This window comes from Triticum dicoccoides, chromosome 3A (assembly GCF_002162155.2).
Source record: "Triticum dicoccoides isolate Atlit2015 ecotype Zavitan chromosome 3A, WEW_v2.0, whole genome shotgun sequence".
In the NCBI taxonomy this organism is placed as follows: Eukaryota; Viridiplantae; Streptophyta; class Magnoliopsida; order Poales; family Poaceae; genus Triticum; species Triticum dicoccoides.
Genome location: NC_041384.1, coordinates 378,463,245 through 378,470,878, shown reverse-complemented (window position 1 = coordinate 378,470,878; position 7,634 = coordinate 378,463,245).

The following is a 7,634-nucleotide window of genomic DNA, read 5'->3' as shown; positions in this document are numbered from 1 at the left end:
AGGCGCACCCCCTACCTCGTGGCCTCCTGGTTGATGTGTTGACGTAGCGTCCAAGTCCTCTAGATCATGTTCATTCCGAAAATCACGTTCCCGAAGGTTTCATTCCGTTTGGACTCCGTTTGATATTCTTTTTCTGCGAAACCCTAAAATAGGCAAAAAAACAACAATCCTGGGCTGGGCCTCCGGTTAATAGGTTAGTCCCAAAAATAATATAAGTGTAAAATAAAGCCCAATAATGACGAAAACAGAATATAATATAGCATGGAACAATAAAAAATTATAGATACGTTGGAGACGTATCAGGCCCACAGCTGGCCTCCGGTGCCCATCTTCTGCTACATGAAGGGTTTTTTACCTAGAACAACATAAGAGAAAGCTTTAGTGATGTAGCGCCGTCGTCTCCAGACGGAACCTAGGCAGAAACACTTTTGCTCCGGTGGAGCAATTCCACCGAGAATACTTCCCTTCGTGAGGGGGAAATAAGCCATCGACATCACCAACGATCCTCTCATCATGGGCGGACCAATCTTCATCAACATCTTCACCAGCACCATATCATCTCAAACCCTAGTTCATCTCTTGTATTCAATCTTTGTCCTAAAACCTCAGATTGGTACCTGTGGGTTGCTTGTAGTGTTGATTACATCTTGTAGTTGATGCTAGTTGGTTTATTTGATGGAAGATTAAATGTTCAGATCTTCAAGAATATTCAATACACCTATGATCTTGAACATGAATATGATTTGTGAGTAGTTACTTCCATTCTTGAGGACATGAGAGAAGTCTTGTTACAAGTAATCATGTGAAGTTGGCATTCGTTCAATATTTTGATGATATGTATGTTCTTTCTTCCTTTAGTGGTGTCGTGTGACATCAACCACATGACACTTCACCATACTTGGGCCTAAGAGAAGTCATTATGGAGTAATAAGTAGATGATGGGTTGCTAGAGTAACAAAAGTTTAAACCCTAGTTTATGTGTTATTCTGTAAGGGGCTGATTTGGATTCATATGTCTCATGCTATGGTTAGATTTATCTTAGTTCTTCTTTCGTAGTTGTGGATGCTTGCGAGAGGGGGTAATCATAAGTGGGTTGCTTGTTCAAGTAAGAAAAACACACAAGCACTGGTCCAACCACATATCAAATTATCAAAGTAGCAAACGCGAATCAACTAAACATGTTGAACATGACTAGATGACAATCCCCATGTGTCCTCAAGAGCACTTTGCTTTATATAAGAGAACTTTTCGGCATGTCCTTTTTTTAGAGAAAAGGCCAACGCCTGACTTTATAAATAAAGCCACCAGGTAGAGTCAAACATCATCACCACCACACAGAGACATAAGATTTTAAGCCAGAACCATGGCAACATGCCAAGTACAAATAACAGGCATGCAGGCCCAGCAATCCAAAAAGGGAGGCGCGCAGGCAAACAACCTACTGCTAAAGGGAAAGGAACCAGCATAACTGTGCCTCAATGGGGTTGGGGATTGGGGAGTTGGTTGGCAGACGCCTTAACTTTGTTGATAAGATCCTCCATGCCCTCCACATCCGCTGCTCTAGTCAATAATTTCCACTGCTGCAAGAGGATGAGCATTTTAAAGATCACATCAAAAAGCTTTTTAGGAAAAACGCCCTCTATAGTGAATTGGTTACGTGTAGTCCACAAGGACCAGCACATCGCCACCAGACCAACCAAAAACAATCTACAATCTATTTGCTCGACCAGTAATGTTATCAGCCGAAGTCCGAAGGTGAGCAAAGGAATGAGGGGCCCAGTTTATGCCCAACTAGGACCGGACGCAATCCCAGGGCCAATTTGGCCAAAGGGCACGAAAAGAAGATATGCTCAGTGTTCTCCAAAACACCGCACAGAGCACACGAAGCAGAGCTCGGACCATTGCACTTGCGGATTTGATCAGCAGCCGGCAGGCGCCCCCTCAAGGCCTTCTAGAGAAAGACCTTGATCTTAGGGGGGACCTTGGCCGCCCAGATCTATCGGAATTTCGAAGTGGGGGTCCCATCACAAAGCCTAACATAAAGAGATTTGACATAAAAGGACCCAGAAGCATTATAAGGCCAGGTCATAGAGTCCTCCTCCTCTGAGCGGTTAGGGAACACAGCAGCAAGGCGGTGCTAGTCCGACAACTCTGCGGGACTCAGAGACCTCCAGAAACCCAGTTCCCAGCCAACATGAGAGAGGTCAGAGATTGAGATCTCAGGATTAGAGCAGTAAGAGAAGAACACCGGGAAGGAGTTAGCAAGAGTATCATCCGCCACCTACCAGTCCAGCAAAAATCTAGTAGAGTGACCATTGCGAACCACAAACCTAACATGGTCCCGAAACACACCGCGCAACTTAACCAGGTCCCTCTAGAAGTGAGAGCCATTCCTAGCCTTGGCAAACATAGAGCTGGTATTCAAAAAATATTTAGCTTTTAAAACATCATACCAAAGCATGCCAGGACCACTCGTCATGATCCGCCACCACCACTTAACTATCAGGCATTTATTCATAACAGCGGTGTTCAAAATGCCCAGCCCCCCAAGACTCTTGGGTCTGCACATGACTTTCCATTTGACAAGCCTATATTTCTTCTTGTTATGGGCTGAGTTCCAGTAAAAGGCGCCTCTGTGTTTATCGAAACTAGCGTGAGTACCTAACGAAAGGAGAAAGAAGCCCACAGTGAAGATCGGGAGGGAAGAGAGGCACGCATTGATGAGGCTAACTTTACCGACCTGGGTGTTGTAACGGCCACGCCAAGGCATGACCCTGTTGCCTACCTTGGCCACCAGGGGGTTAAGGACTTGGGCATGGAGGCGGAAGGGGGAGATCGGCAGGCCCAAGTATTTGAACGGGAAGGATCCCAAAGAGCAGTTTAGGAGATGAGCTACCTTGGTAGCTTCCTCTTCATCAGTAACAGTCACAATGACCTCACTTTTAACAAAATTGATCTTAAGCCCCGACAAGGCTTCGAAGCATACCAGAATAAATTTCAGGTCGGCCAAGTAAGCTTCATTAAGCTCCACCAGGATGATCGTGGCATCAACATATTGAAGGTGGGTAACACCCTGGGGGAGAAGGTGGGAGATCATCGGGGAGATGTGGCTAGCAACTGCCGCCCTGGACAATAGGCAAGAGAGAGCTCCACCTTTAACTTTATGGATAAGAGATAGGAAAGCGTAATTCAGACGAGAAATGTCCACTGTCCCAAGACAAAATCCTTGGATAAGCGCACAAACTAGGGGTCGGAGGGAGGGCCAGAAGCGGCGGAAAAAAGGAATAAAGAATCCGTCAGGGCCAGAAGCAGAGTTTGCATTCGCTGCTTTGAGCACCGCCTCGATCTCCTCCATAGATAGAGGGATCATCAGAGACTCATTTTCCTCATCAGAGACCTGGTCGTGCATAGGCCACAGGTTGGGCGATAACCGAAACCCCGAGTCCGGCCTAGCCGCAAATAGGTCAACATAGAAGTCATGGACATGAGAAATAATGGTGGTAGGGTCCGTGACACGGACACCATCCACCATCAACGTCTCCCATTGGAGACCTCAAAGAAGTACGCGGTCGGCATATCTCCTTTCAAGGCCTAGTTAATACTGCCTCGTTGTTTCCAATAAAGCTCTGCCAACCGATGCAGCTGCATCAGGCTGGCCTCAAGATCATGTGTCTGACACCACCCGTCAGCAGATAACCCAACCAAATCCACCTGCACATCCAAAGCCGAAAGCTGCCCCGACAAGTCTCGCTTGGAGCGGAGGGCCTCCGCCGCCTGATTACAACCCCACCCTTTCAGAAACTTCCTCAACTGGTAAGAGCAGAAGTGACAGTCGTCCATGGGCCCAAAAGAGCGAGTCCTGGAGTTTAGGAGAGAATGAATTTTGGCTGAGAGCATATCCGCGAAGCCGTCAATCAGAAGCCAGGACGCATCAAATTGGAATCTAGATACTTTTGCAAGGGAAGCAATGCCTAGATCAAGAATGAGGGGGAGTGGTCAGAGCCAAAGTGATGCAGCGCACTGAGGGAGGCACGGGAGAACAGTAGATCCCAAGAAGTAGAGGCAAAGACACGGTCCAGGGCAGAGTGAATGTGGTTAGCCTGGTGGTTAGACCAGGTGAAACAGGCCCCAGACCTAGGGAGCTCCTGAATAACACAGTTAGCAATGAAATCATTAATGGCATTCCCCAAAGGCCAAGATAAGGTACCATTATTCTTATCGAACGGGCACCGAAGCAAGTTAAAGTCACCATCAATGACCAAGGGTAGCTGGCAATCTTCGATCTTAGACGAGAGTTCATCCAGAAAAAGCCGCGACATCGAATGATCCAGAGGACCATAAACCACCATGAATTCCCAAAGAACGTTACAGTCTTTATGAAATAATACCATGATGGCCCAAAAAAGGCCATGATCATACGCCACACAGTCAAACACATCGTCTCGGGCCCCGATAAGGATCCCACCAGAGTGACCAGAGGTACGAAAGAAGCGCTAAGAGAAATGGTCTGCCCCAGCAATCCCAAAGAGATCCGAATGAGAGAAATCAGATTTAAAGTTTTCCACAAAACCCACAAGATCAATATTATCTGAACGAACGAGATCACGGATTTGGTCCTGACATTGTTAAGGAAATCGGTAACTGGTAGCTTCTCGGCCACTTGGGAGTAGCGATTAATCAGTGAATCGTCCTATTAACTGGATTAATCGGCCAATCATTAATCGGTAGATGAAATAGGAAAATATGAACATTTTCTAGTTTTTTTAAGTATTATACCCTACTCTCATGCTCTCAGCTATGTAATATACCAAAATATGGTACTATTTGATCAAATCCTAGCTATTAAGGAGCGAGGGGAGGATGGTGGAGGTTACATGCCCATAATTTGGGTTTTGTTTGCCTAGAAGTTAATAAGCCAACAACAATTAATCGGCCTAACAATTGAATAATCTGTCTAACAGGCTAGTTAATCGACCTAACAAGTTAACACGACGAATAGGTGCTATTCAAATCTGCCACCCAACGAGTAGCTATTAACTAGCCCATTAACTGATCAATCAGATAAATTCTTGAACAATGGGTCCCGGTGCCCCTTAGCACCAAAACCCCTAATATTCTAGATAAGAGCTTTCATTTGGAAGAGAGGTTTTTGATTCGCAGACTCGACCTGCTCGGGATCATGCAGGGTTTAAGCTTAGATTTAGATACTCAAACTTTTTTGGCAGCAGAGGGAGGGGGGCCACAACCCCCATCCCCCACAACACCATGGGATGCCTCCGCTGCCACCTTAGACAGGGCGACAACCTCCTTGTCCTTGGCAAGCACGACCTGGGCCTCCTCATTCAACCAAATGACCTAGAGCAGAGAAGAGGGAGAGCCAAAATTGGGATCCAAAGAAACACCAATGTCCTCAAGGATAATCAAAAGATGAGCGTCTGGTAAAGAAGGCAGGACCAAATGAGAGGGGAGGGAGGAATAGGGGGTACCTTGCTGGGCCGAGGCCATGGGAGTCTTGGAACGCGTGGGCCCGTCCTGGGTAGGAGAAGCAGCAGAATGATGGCGAAGCCCCTTCCTGGCAGTGGGGACTGGCGACCTGATCGGTGCCAGACCAGCACGAGCCGCAAGAGAAGCACCACCATCCGACCCCAGACAAGCCGCCACCATCACACCTAGATCCTTATCAAGCCAATGACACATATCACCACCCAGGGCCTTGCTCCCCTTCGCCGCTCTACTCTTGACCGAGAACTTCCGCACAGACACCTTCCTCTTGGACTGCTTGCTGACCGGGCTAGGAGGAGATGCTGCGACATCTTGAGGCACATCAACAATATCAGATAGGGAGGGAGAGGCTGACCGAGTCACCGGGACTTGAGTAGCAGAGGCAGCCCCAGAGACAAGACTAGCCCCAACCCCACCGATAGTGCCTCCACACGTAGATTCATGCGCTCCATCCTCGCCGCCCATGCTAGCCCCAACAGAAGGAGGACCAAAATTGATCAGTCCATGCAACTTAGAGCCACTCCCACTCAGACGAGGTGAAAGGATTCGCATTGCTACTAGCACCTGTCTCGCCCCCGCTGTCGGTGTCAAAACCGGCGGATCTCGGGTAGGGGGTCCCGAACTGTGCGTCTAAGGAGGATGGTAACAGGAGGCAGGGGACACGATGTTTTACCCAGGTTCGGGCCCTCTTGATGGAGGTAAAACCCTACGTCCTGCTTGATTAATATTGATGATATGGGTAGTACAAGAGTAGATCTACCACGAGATCAGAGAGGCTAAACCCTAGAAGGACTCATACGGATATGTATATTTCCTCCTAAAGGACTCATACGGATATGTATATTTCCTCCTAAAGGACTCATAAAGGACTCCTAAAGGACCCGTCAGTATATTTTTGACAATACGGATATGTATATTTCCTCCTCAAAACCCGTCACTATCTACACATGATTTTTGACTCATAAAGGACTCATAAAGGCAATACGGATATGTATATTTCCTCCTTTGTAACAGACCTTGTGTAACCCTAGGCCCCTCCGGTGTCTATATAAACCGGAGGGTTTTAGTCCGTAGGACAACATACAATCATACCATAGGCTAGCTTCTAGGGTTTAGCCTCTCCGGTCTCGTGGTAGATCAACTCTTGTAATACCCATATTTTTGACAGTACCGCACATTTTTAGATGTGCCCTGTGTAGATAGTAGCCCCTGAGACTCTGGTTGTCGTCGAAAACGGTGGAAAACAGAGGATCATAGTCCTAGGTAATAACCGGACTGCCTTTATGTGCAAGTGATGGAGGCTCCGGTGGCTAGCCGGACTGATGGGTATGCCGAACTAAAGCGGCAGCTGGATGCGGCAGATGCCGACATCGTGCTTGTCAATGAGCGGCTTGACGAGGCACAGGGTGAGTGGCCTTTCTCGTGATCGTCACATAATAAGAGCAACATGATGCAAGTATCTTTAATATGTTGTGACTGCAGATGGAGCGGCCACCATGGAGACCGAGGGAGTCCTGGATTAGGGGGTGTCCGGATGGCCGGACTATACCTTCAGCCGGACTCCTGGACTATGAAGATACAAGATTGAAGACTTCGCCCCGTGTCCGGAAGGGACTTTCCTTGACGTGGAAGGCAAGCTTGGCGATACGGATATGTAGATCTCCTACCATTGTAACCGACTTTGTGTAACCCTAACCCTCTCCGGTGTCTATATAAACCGGAGGGTTTTAGTCCGTAGGACAACATACAGAACAACAATCATACCATAGGCTAGCTTCTAGGGTTTAGCCTCTCTGATCTCGTGGTAGATCTACTCTTGTACTACCCATATCATCAATATTAATCAAGCAGGACGTAGGGTTTTACCTCCATCAAGAGGGCCCGAACCTGGGTAAAACTTCGTGTCCCTTGCCTCCTGTTACCATCCAGCCTAGACGCACAGTTCGGGACCCCCTACCCAAGATCCGCCGGTTTTGACACCGACATTGGTGCTTTCATTGAGAGTTCCTTTGTGTCGTCGCCATCAGGCTTGATGGCTCCTACTGTCATCGATAGTGATGCGGTCCAGGGTGAAACTTGTCTCCCTGGACAGATCTCTGTCTTCGGCGGCTTTGCACTGCGGGCTAATTTGC